Source organism: Populus alba, chromosome 5 (genome assembly GCF_005239225.2).
Source record: "Populus alba chromosome 5, ASM523922v2, whole genome shotgun sequence".
Taxonomy (NCBI): Eukaryota; Viridiplantae; Streptophyta; class Magnoliopsida; order Malpighiales; family Salicaceae; genus Populus; species Populus alba.
The window spans coordinates 1,259,063-1,272,101 of NC_133288.1; the positions used below are offsets into that span (position 1 = coordinate 1,259,063).

General features: G+C 33.7%; 1 pseudogene; it reads left to right on the forward strand.

Moving 5' to 3' along the window:
- The first annotated feature begins 9,865 nt into the window (after window positions 1–9,865).
- On the forward strand, window positions 9,866–11,813 carry LOC118047611 (hyoscyamine 6-dioxygenase-like; annotated as a pseudogene).
- Window positions 11,814–13,039: the final 1,226 nt, after the last annotated feature.

Genomic DNA, 13,039 nt, shown 5'->3' on the forward strand with positions numbered 1-13,039 from the left:
GAAAAATTCATTTGAGGGTCCAGTTCCAAGTGATTTCTGCAACCTTGTGGACCTTGAATATTTGGACATGTCTGAGATCAATTTGTCTGGTTCTATACCATCTTGCTTCAACCCGCCAAATATCAAACATGTCCATTTATCCAAAAATCAATTGAGTGGTCCATTAACAAACGAATTTATAAAGGCTCTTCGGTGGTGACATTGGATCTCACATACAAGGGCCCAATTTCAAACTGGATTGGCAATATTTCGGCGTTGAGTATTCTTCTTCTGAAAGCTAATCATTTTGCTGGTCAGATTCCTACTCAGTTATGCTTGCTTGCTAGAACAATTTAGCATTTTGGATGTTTCACAAAATAAGCTCTCTGGTCGTCTACCCTCCTGTCTAGGAAATCATGCTTTTAAGGAAAATTTAGAGAAAGCGGTAGCTACTCGACAGTATTCCATTCCATACGAGTCCTTGAGAGAGATGTATTTTGAAATAATGGATTCAGGGAGTATCGATTACGTTGGAATAAATTATCGATTCGCCCTAATAGAAGAAGTAATAGATTTACGACTAAAAAAATGTCATATGGTTACAAGAGCAATATTCTAAACTTCATGTTTGGGTTTGATCTCTCCAGCAATAGATTCTCCGGTGAAATCCCATTATCAATGAGAAATTTAAGTGAGGTAGTTCATTAAACTTGTCACACAACAATCTCACTAGATTTATCCTTGCAACATTCTCAAACTTAAAGCAGATAAAGAATTGGATCTTTCTTACAACAACTTGAATGGTGTCATCCCTCCACAACTTACTGTACACGACACGCTAGCTGTTTTCAGTGTGGCATATAATAATTTGTCAAGAAAAACTCCGGAGATGAAAGCTCAATTTGGGACCTTTGATGAACGCAGTTATGAAGGTAATCCTCTTTTGTGTGGAGCTCCGTTACAGAACTACTATTGCAGTGAAGAAGAATCACCATCACAACCAGTGCCTAATGATGAACAAGAAGATGATGGTTTCATAGACATGAATGTTTTCTATGTGAGCTTTGGGGTATGTTACATAATTGTTGTGTTAGCACTTGCTGAAGCTCTCTACATAAATCCACTTTGGCGGCGCAGGTGGTTTCACTTCGTTGAAGAGTCCATGGACACTTGCTACTGTTTTCTAAAGATTAATTTTCATGAGTTCTCCAACTTCAGAAGGTCATAAGGTCTTAGCATGGGTGTATTGTTGTTGGTGGTGGTGGGATGAATCAACCCAAATTGTGTTTGCTCAGAACTTGCCCAGCAATCTTCTTGTGTGTGTTCAGCTATTGGCCTTTCAGCGTGTTGGTCTCATAGCTTAGCCTTACTGTTGATTTATCTGTGGGCTCCTAAGTTTGCCTTGTTTTTATATTTTTCTTCTTTTTTTCACTAGCCATCATGTTGGAAAATTCTGATCAAGAAGTTAACAATGATCCAGTCCATCTTCAAGTTCAATTCCTCATCAATCTCGTCCTAAGAACTGGAACGAAAACAAATTTATCTTCCCCTATGTCTTCTAAGCCCGTCGAGTTATGCTATGCGAACAAGAAGGCATTTCCATTCTGTGATCCAATTTTCTATGATCCTTTTGGCGTTGTAAAGGCTTTGAGAATTCACGTTCTCCTAATGGAATAGGGCCTTTCTGCTAAAACACAGGTCTAGCAGGGACCAAACGAGAAGATAAAACAGATATGCCAAAGGAATTAGCGAAAGTGGCCAAGCCCATTATGAAGGGCAGTGAAATAGCCCATGCATGGCTGTGAAGTTTTCCTTATGGACAAGGAATTAGAAATACTAATACCATCCATAAACAAATAATTAAAGTAATAAATTTCAGTGTCTAATTAAGTTTTATGTGGAATGTCTAGACTATGAGTTTATGGGCTTTATTAATAAACTAAAGTTTAAAAAGATAGTTTATAAGGGCAAATATGCAGTATTTCTTTAACGAGACATTGCTTTCGAGTAGGGTGCTAAATTAACGCGCAAATTATACCAACATAAAAAGATGATTTAGAGACCCGCAACATAGCTACGAGGGAAAAGTGTATCAAAATCCCCTACGAAGATCTCTTTTTGAGCTCTTTTGTGATCATGATCTTCAAGATTGCCTCGGATTGCTTTTGTTTGGAAAATTTGTCTTTCTTATTTGTTTCAGTATTAACTTTGAATTCTATGTTATTTTAGTTTGTGTTAGCCCATGGCATGCTATTTAAACTATTTTTGTGGGATTTTTGAGACAATTATTACCTTTGAATAAAATATCGCGCTTGAGTCTTTCCGCAATTTTGTTGTTCTTGTTATTTTTAATACTTGCGCAATTAATGGAGTGATGTAAACAATGTGAGATGGTCCATGATATTCTTTTGTAGCTTTCATTTGTGGATTATTTTGAAAAGCTTCACTATTCAAAAGGTTGAATAATGGATGGATTGATTATCTTGGAAACTTGGCTTCGTATGTCCAGGAAGAAAAGGCAGAGGACGAAATAACACCCCCATTTCACAAGGGACTTAAATGTCAAAGAAATATTAAGTGGAACTCATTTTCTAGGCCAGAAGGAAGTCATTCTATTTTATTCAAAGGTAATAATTGTCTCAAAAATCCCACAAAAATAATTTAAATAGCATGCCATGGGCTAAACAAACTAAAATAATATAGAATTCAAAAATAGTACAAATTGTCCTCAACACAAATCTCTTCTGTGAAGAAATTCCAGGAAGGTGCGGTCGCACCAATTAACTTGACTCCAATGTCAAGATGTATCCAAGTCTAGAATGAGAAAGCAGAGTAGCAAACAGCCAAGTAGAGGAACGCCCTGCTTCTCACGCTAACTTTAACTATTAGCATTAACTAGGCAAGCATTCTCTAGGCCGTTAACCTAAGTACTGACACTGAGTTAAATTTATCTAACAATTCCAGGTTTTTAATGCAGTGCGTGAAGAAAATTCTGCCAAGAAATTAAAACATGTGTTGTCAATATTCAACTTAATTGAATATATAATGAAATTTCAGCAAAGAAAAATCTGTATTCTCAGTATCCTTGAACCAATTAGCAAGCCAATTGAGATTTAGTTTCCTTTCAAGCTTATCAATTATGTTTCGTTACTCAATTATGTTCCGTTACTGTCCAGGGGCATACATTGTATCATTTTTCTTAATAAATCTTCATTCATTCTCGATTTCTCAGCCAAATTCCAATCAATTTTTTCTAGTTTTATTCAGCCTGTTATGTTCTAATTAATAAAACCCTAAAAGAGTACAATTTTAAAACGACTCGCTAAAATACTCCAGAACCGAAATGTATTGTTCCAGTTAAAAAAAAGATCAACCAAAACAAAATCGAGAACTTTACTACTTTCATTAAAGTCTTATAAATGGTGAGCATCTTGCTAAGCAATTTCAGAAGTTTTTCTCCGTACAGCCACAAGCAATGTCTGCTTCTTCTTCTATAGGTCAGTTGCCTCTTAGCTCCTTATGTATGTCATATTCTGAATGGGTTTTAGATTCTAGTGCTTCTCATCATATGTCTCCAAACTTCTCATCTTTTACCTATGTGTCCCCTTCGTCTTTCATTCCTGTTATGATTGATGATGGCACTCATATGCCTTTAGCGTGTGTTGATTCTGTTGTCACACCTCACTTGTCTCTCTTTAATGTTTATCTTATTCCAAACTTTAAATTAAATATTGCTTCTGTTGGTCAAATATGTGATTCCGGTGATTATTTAGTCATGTTTTCTGATTCTTTTTGTTATGTACAGGATTTGTAGTCTTAGAAGCTAGGACAGGCCATAGGAAGAATAGACTATATATTTTGGATGAGTTAAAAGTACCAGTTGTCGCCACCGTCGCCGTTGCTCCTACTACTGTTGATTTATCTTCCTTTCGTTTAAGTCCTTCATCTTCTAGTTTTTATTTATGACATTCTCATCTAGGTCATGTTTCGCCTTCAGGTTTAAGATTTTTAGCATCCACGAGAGCTTTAGAAAATTGAAAAACTTATAATATTTCTGATTGTAGTGGATGTGAATTGGCAAAATTTTCCGCTTTACCTTTTAATCAAAGTATTTATGTTTCTTCTTCACCTTTTGATTTGATTCATTCTGATGTAGGGGGACCTTCTCCTATTGCCACAAAAAAAGGGTCTCGATATTATATTTCATTTATTGATGATCATACTTGTTATTATTGGGTTTATTTAATAAAACAACGTTCTGAATTCTATGAGATATTTACAGCCTTTCAAGCTTTTTTCAAAACTCAACATTCTATTGTAATCAAATGCTTTAGGTGTGATTTGGGTAGAGAATACACTTCTAATAAATTTTGTCAGTTGCTTGCCTTAGATGGAACCATTCACCAAACTTTATGTATGGGTACTCCTAAGCAAAATGGTGTTGTTGAAAGAAAACATAGGCATATTCTTGAAACTGCTCATTCTCTCTTGTTGTCTGCTTCTATTTCTAATGAGTTTTGGGGAGAAGTTGTCTTTATTGCTATAAGTTTGATTAATACAATCAAATCTTCTCATAGTTCAAGTTTGTCTCCTTTTGAAAACTTATATAGGCATGTCCCTAATTATTCCTTTTTTAGAGTTTTTGGTTGTACTTGTTTCGTTCTTCGTCCTTATACAGAACATAGTAAGTTGTCCTCTCGTTCTGCTATTTATGTCTTTCAAGGTTATAGTGAAGGTAAAAAAAGGTATCGTTGTTTTGATCTAATAACTCATAAACTATATGTGTCTCGTCATGCTGTCTTTTTTTAGCATATACCTTTCTTTTCGTCCTTATGCAGAACACAATAATTTGTCCTCTTGTTATGCTATTTGTGTCTTTATGGGTTATGCTGAAGGTAAAAAAAGATATCGTTGTTTTGATCTAATAACTCATAAACTTTATGTGTCTCGTCATGTTGTCTTTTTTTAGCATATACCTTTCTTTTCTATTTCATTCACTACTCATAACTTGACTAGACCTAATATTATTCGTATAGATTCTTTTTTTGAGGATTCTGATAATATATCATCACAGGTTCCTAATACCTCAGACACCATTTACCATGTTCGATCAATTTGTACTCATCATCCTACAGGTACTGACACTTTACTTTTGGCACACCTTGAAGCTTCATTCTCATCTACAGCCCCCCAAACTTCATTTGAGATTATGGATCCACCTCTACATCAATCCATACACATTTGTAAGTCCACAAAACTACCAGATTTTGCTTATTCTTGTTACTCTTCATCATTCATTTTCTTTTTAGCTTTTATTCATTGTCTTTTTAAGCCCTTTTCCTATAAAAAAAAAAAAAAGCAATTTTTAATCCTTTTTAGCAACAAGTTATGGATGAGCAACTTTTTACTTTGTATAAGATAGATATTTGGGACTTGAAGGAAACCGAACAATTAATTCAGATTAAGTTTATCTTTAGATGAACTGCATTGTAAAGCCTTCTTGAGCACCTCCTTTTTCCCCCTTTGAAATTCTTCTGCATTGCTCTTTGTTGTGGGTCAATCGGTTATCTTTCCTCCAGTTTTTTTTTTTTTTTCCCTCGATTTCAAGTAGCCATGACAAGTGTATTTTACATTCTGTAACAGAATTCCATAGATATACACTTCACTTATTTTTTCGTAACAAAAAAAAGAGAGGTGACCGTGACTTGCAGTCATTGTACCGATCACCGTTTCCACTGACTTTGGTAAGTATGCTACCAGGGTGCCATGATTGATTACTGCTGTTGCAATGTGAGAGTAATCCATCAGGAAAAAACTCTTTTTGATAGCAAGTATGAAATGATTTCCTTCAGATAATAATGGGCTTCGAGCTGATATAGTTTAGCAGCACAAAAGCCTAAGAAGGCCTGCTAAAGAGACAAGTTCACCCAGCCTCAAGTGTATATATAGAGATATTCAAGTCCAGCCAGGATGAAATTAACTCAGGAGGCCAGGAAAGTCAAACCCAATGAGAAGCTTAGATGGCCGAACCTTATATGCAAAACAAGGAGGCCATGAAAAGCAGAAGAGACCATCAATTTCTGCTCTCTCTTCATATTTATATCTGCCACCAAATCTGGGTTTGCTCAGTCTGTTCGGCAATGTGAGATTTATTTCTGAACTCTCAAGATTTTCTTGTTTAATTTTGTGTTTCCTCTTAATTTAATAAAAATGTACATGGTTTTATTACTATAATGATGAGAATCAATAGAGTCTTGCATTTGAAATTAGACCTTACAATCTAACCTCTTAGCTGTTGAGATTGTTACATAACAAAATAGAACAATCCCCTGTTTCATGATGTTCTTGGATCCTTTCTCCTCTAAATTATCATGCTTTTATTCAAGTTGAATTTGAACTCTTGGATTGTTAGGGTGGCATCGTTTTCCACCATGCCATAATTTCTTCCGCAAGGAAATCATTAGGAAAGTACTGGTTGGTGCTATGCAACCGCATCAGTTCCACCATCGTCACTATACAATTCAGGAGAACACGACGTTCACGTTTCAACTCAACAATTCTGTATTCTTCTTTTCATCATGACTATCAATTTTCTGAAACGGCATTGTTGAAATCACGACATCCCACTTTTGACTATTTTATAAATTCATTGTTTACACTCAATAGAGCTTAATGGCAATTAATGGTGAGTTCATTAATATTTTACTTTTGATTTGATGATGAAGTGGCAGCTTATCTCTTTAACTCCCAATCAACAAGGCCTACTCAAATTGACTTGGAGTTAAAAACTTTTTGTTTAAGAACACAGTCCCCTAATTACCTTGGTGTGTAACAAGACTTTATCAAAAAAAATTCCTACTTTTATTACGTCAAGGTCTCATAAATTAATTGAATTTTTATATATAATGTATCCAGTTCTTATTTTAGATATAATTGAGCAAAGAAAATTCATTGATACAAATAAATTTCACTGCCTAATTAAGTTTGAAATTTCACACACACACACAAGAGTTTTCTTTTTGCAAGTAATAATCTTGAGTTGGTGGCCATAGTAAAAATTTCCTACTTTTATTACTTTTTTGGTAAAACTCTATTACACAAAATGTGGGTTTTATCAAAAAAAAAAAAAAAAAAATTCTTATTCGTGATCCACATTGGCAGGTAAGTGTTGCGGACGTATGGGCTTGACTTTAATCATTTAATTATATCACACGATGAAGAGAATTGCAAATAAATAGTATTGGTGCGGATGCACATACCAAACCAAATAGCTACACAAGGGAAAAGGGAACAGCAAATCAATTAATAAAGGTATCCATCTGATAAACGTGTATGTTAATATTAATAATATATGCTAATAATTTAATCAAAACCTTCTTAACCGATGAAAATATTCAACATTGATGACCTGCTTGGAAACTTTGGATAATAAATATTATATAATATGGAAAATGTGAAAACACAAGATTCTATATTTATCATTTTTAATAACTGATAACAAGATAGTAGAATTACACATAAGCAAATAAAGAAGTAAAGAGAAGCAGAGAGAATTTTTGATAAATAGAGAGAAAGAAAAAACTATTATATTCTTATTAATTCCTTTTCTCACACTATTACAGACCTTTACGGACCTTTATATCAAGCTATAGTTAGAAGTTTGTTCACGTTTTATAACCTCTTTTTTCTTTTCATTGATGAATGCTAACAGACTTTCTTAACTGTCTAATAAAATTAACAACATTTTAACCACTAGATTCTCTAATCTCTTGACATATAGCAAGACTATATCCTTTGATATCTTTATAGTTGATAGTCTCATTTTTGTTCTATGTATGTTAAGAAGCAATCTACTAATAGTTTACAAACATTGATCAATAATTAAATAAATATAAATACAAGAAACTTAAATGAACAAATTATGTGGTCAAGAAGAGAAAATATTTTGAACTTGTCAAAGATTAAAAAAAAAAAAAACACCCATCTAGAGCAGCCAAACCCAAGATATATAACTTTTACTAGTTTAGAAGATTACAAGAGAAGTATTTTTTTACTATAAATCCTTTGTATCTATACTACCTTACTTGTCAAGACACAAATACTCTGTTTTTTCTTCTACTACAGTAACCTTCTAGAATAACTAACAATCTTCAAATCGTTGTCATCCTAACTGGAGCATCTAGTTACTAATAGTTAACACAAGAACTCTCTCTAGAAGTATCCAGGCTCTCCAACTCTTCTGAGAACAATTCTCCTTGAGGATTTTCTTCACACTCCACTCGTGTGTCAAGAATATATGCTGTGAAACTTTGTTAACTCCTTAGCTGGTTAAGCACTCTTGTTCTGCTTCCAATGCAACCCTCAAATGCTTCTATTTCATTATTTAATAATTTCATTAGCTATTCGGATTTGGTGGTTATTATTGGAGGATAATATTGAGAGTGTTTTTAGGATATTTTATAGCCTTTTAGAAAGGAAAATAAACTTGTAAAAGGGAGAGGAGGGGCTCATATTACAAACCTCTCTCATCCTTTTTCTTTGTTTTGTTTTTCTCATTAAAGTTTTCATCATGATCCTATGTAATTAAATTTTTATTTGGTAAAAGAAAATGGAAGCCTTAGAATCAATATGACTATAAGATCTAATTTGTTTTCACTATTCAATTTATGCCTTGAGTATTAAATGTTTTTCGATGCCTATTTTCATGATTGTCCAGTTTAATTACTAGAATGCCTACTAGTTTATTATTCATTGCAATCTACTAGTAGGTTAGATATCAAATTTATAATTGTTTCATCTCTCTAATTTGTGAAGCAATAAAGGTTTAATGATTTATTGCGTCAAAAAATAATAAATCTAAGGAAGAATATTTGACAAAATTCATAATGATTTATTAAATGCAACCATTCTAGAAGAAACACACTCACGGATATGTGGATCACATCAATTGGGTCCTAAACTTCACTTCCTACAATGGTGAAGACGACATTATCAATCAAATGAATATAGTTTTTTTATTCGAATGCTATTGATATGATATTGATAAAGGAATTATGGTAGATCCTCACTATGGCTTGGTAGAAATCAGTAAAAAAGGTAGACTTAGTAACATAAATGATGTTTTTATATTTGTCAAATAATGTTAACAAGTATATTACACATACACTTATTCCTTTAAAAATGATCGTAATAGAGTTGAATGGTTATCCGTTGTGAAAACTAAACCTAGAAGTCGTGTCCAGGTAGTTAAATATAGTAACAATAAAGTAACTAGGGAGAAGATATATTTTAACTAGATGAGTTAATTGATCTATATCGAGTTGCTTCATTTATTGAGTTAGAAGAATATTCAAATTTTCATGTAGCAAAAAATACTCATGTTCATGTTGATTTTGAAGAGTTAAATGATATATTAAGTATCAATAAAAATACAGAAGTTGATGAAAATGAGGATGAAGGGATCGAATAACTTTAGTTCAATAAAAAAAATGATGAAAATAAAGATAATAAGGATTCAGATTAAATAGTAGATCTGAACTGATTTTAAATGTAAAATATCATTATGCAACCAACATATTTATTGTGATTGTTTAATGTACTGTACTTTGTATATTTATCAATCATTTATTATTACTAGATAAGTTATGAACGCACCCATTGCTACTACTTAATTGGATTTGAGAGGGATTATGTCCAATATAAAAAAAAATGCAATCAATTTTCTGGAGATGCGTGTCTAAATAAATTATTCCTTTTTTTTTCCACGCTAATTTGTTTTTCTTTTGTTATGGTTCAAATTGTCCGTCAAACATAACAGCATCCAATAACTTAGCAATCCAATTGTGTTCACACATGCACAAGTATATAAGACACACGTTGATTTGGAAATGAGACAGCAATAATTGTCCACAAGCTTATTGTAGCTATATAGGGATTTGGCATCATAGCTAGGTAATGGAGAAGCTCGTTTCAAGCTGGAATAATGTCCAAACCGTGCCTGAGAAGTACATTTTTCCACCGGAAAAGCGACCAGGGAATGTCACTTTCAATGCAAGCAAGTCCATACCAGTTATAGATCTTGAAGCAATAGCCATTAGTCAAGATAGAGATGCTACTATACAAAAAATTCTGAAAGCTGGTCAAGATTATGGATTTTTTCAGGTTCACAACTTCAAATATTATGAGCTTTGATATTTACGTACACCGTCCATGACTATATGAGCTAGAACTGTATGATAAAATCGCATGATATTGTTTTATATTATTCATCTTTAACAGTAACATGCTCGAATGTGATTTAGCTTTAGTATGTGCAATCATTTACCACTTTGATTTAAAATTAATGGTCACCATATGCCATATTAAGGTAGAGAATTATACAAGTAATGATAAATTCACAAATTAAGTGCAGGTGATCAATCATGGCGTCGCTGAAGATTTGATGAATGACACGATGAGTGTCTTCAAGGAATTCTTTGAGTTGCCTGAAGAAGACAAGACAAGCTTCTACTGCTAGGATGCAATGAGAAACAATCATTGCATGTTGTATACAAGTAGTTTACTTTATGCTACTGAAGATGTTCACTTATGGCGAGATAATTTAAGGAACTCTTGTCATCCTCTAGAGGAATGCATTCAACACTGGCCTGAAAAACCAACAAGATACCGGTAAATTGAGCTTGCAAATTTGTATATATGGACTGACAATCATTCTCGATACCTTAATTTCTCTAAAAATTGTAGTTTTTCCAGACTTTATATATATTTCCGTTATTCTTTACAGACATGTTGTCGGGGCTTATGCTACTGAAGTAAAAAAGTTGTCCGCAACAATCTTGGAGTTACTTTGTGAAGGACTGGGCCTGGAGTCTGGGCATTTTGGGGGTAAGCTCAGTGAAATCCCAAGTTTGTTAGTCAATCATTATCCACCATGCCCAGATCCAAGTTTGACCCTCGGAGTCTCCGAACACTGTGATCCTAATCTCATAACCATTTTACAACAAGATAGTGATGTGTTTGGGCTTCAAGTCTTAAAGAATGGTGAATGGATTGGTGTCGAGCCAATTTCTAATGCATTTGTGGTTAACATGGGATACCAAATGCAGGTAAACTCCCGCTTATCTTTTTTATTTTTTGTTCACGGATCTGAATCGGTAAAGAGACATATTATTTGTACACAATTAGAAAAATCGTGAGAGTTTTACCGATAATATAGAGTTTAAATCCTAAAAGGGCAAGAACAGAGCACACACCGGCCTTAATCAACCATTAGACAAACTCTTAGGTTCCGTTTATATTTCATTATATTTTATGTCACTAATATATCCTTGATGAGATTATATATATTGAGCTTTAATCTCACAAAATGGCTGGTCTATGTTTAGATTATCAGTAACAACAAGCTGAGAAGCGTCGAACATCGAGCAGTGACAAATTCAGAGAAAGCTCGGACAAGTGTTGCCATGTTTTTCATTCCTAATGGTGACAGCATTGTAGAGCCTGCCAAAGCTCTTGTTGATCCACGCAATCCTGCAATCTATAAATCCTTTCAGTATAAAGAGTTCATTTCCCATTTCATGAACAAGACTGGTGGCATTGATGTCGCCTTGGAGCCTTTTAAGCTGTAGGCTAATTAGCCGGCTATTGTTTCAATGACGGTCAAATACCCGAAGATTACCGGCCTCTTGCCCTATACTGTATCATGCTTTCGGGACTTCTTCTTTAAGTTATGTCTTTGTTGCGTTGGCAAGTAAAATAAAACTTAATAAGTTATTCTGTAATGATGAACTGTTGTGTTGTGTTACGAATAAAATAGTAAATTGTTGTGTGCTCTACCATCGGGCCATTTGGATTATTTATATTGAGAATAAGAACTTCAGCCTTTTACAAGATTTTAATTTGATGGCTGAATTTAATATAAAAAAGTTATACGTTACAAGATTTTGTCAGCTCATTAACAAAAACTAAATTGTTGAAATCATATTTGTTAGATGAATTGCTTAATATTAATCTACAATGTATGCATAAAAATCAAAGACAAAAACAAGGAATAGTAGACAATTGATCAACTTCAAAATACTACACATCATTAACTCCAATCAACAAAAACAGTGAATAGTAGACAATTGCTTATTGACCCGGTGCAGCTCACTTGCCTTCGCTATGCTAGCCAAATTCCAGTGACTTTTTGTGGCTAAAAATGTCTTTCCTCTTATCGTTTTCATTTAAATATATTTTTCATGATTCATTTGATTAAATATGAAAATTAATATCCCATGATGGGATTGAGAGGATCGAGATGAATTGGTTTATTTTAGAACCTTTGGTGCTGAATTATTTTAGGTGCAATGGTTTGAACATGATGTTCTTTTTTAGCCACCTCCTTTTTACCACTTTGAAATTCTTCTGCATTGGTCTTCGTTAGGGGTCAATCGGTTATCTTTCCTCCGGTTCTTTCTTTCGCTATTTCTTATACCCTTGACAAGTGTATATTATATTTTTTTGTAATTCAATTACATAGATATACACTTTACATATTTTTTTTATAACAAAAAAAAAAAAAAACAAGGTACCCAGTATGAAATGATTAATAAAAGGTGCCAATTGAAAGTGAAAAACCCCTCCTAAACAGCACAAAAACACATTGATTTCATTAAGATAATAATAGGCTTAGAGCTGGCATGATTTAAAAGCACAAGAGCCTCAGAAAACCTGCTAAAGAGACAAGCTCGTCAAGCCTTGAGTGTATATAGAAATATTCATGTCCAGCCAAGATGAGGCCAGAAAATTCAAACCCAATTAAAAGCTTAGATGGCCGAACCTTATATTCAAAACAAGTAGGCCAGAGAAGCCGATGAGACCAAATCACTACTTGAAATCCATGTCTTCTAAGAGCTGGAACGAAAACAAATTTATCTTCCCCTATGTCTTCTAAGCCCGTCGAGTTATGCCATGCGAACAAGAAGGCATTTCCATTCTGCTAAAACACAGGTCTAGCAGGGACCAAACGAGAAGATAAAACAGATATGCCAAAGGAATGAAAACGAGCAACAATATTCAA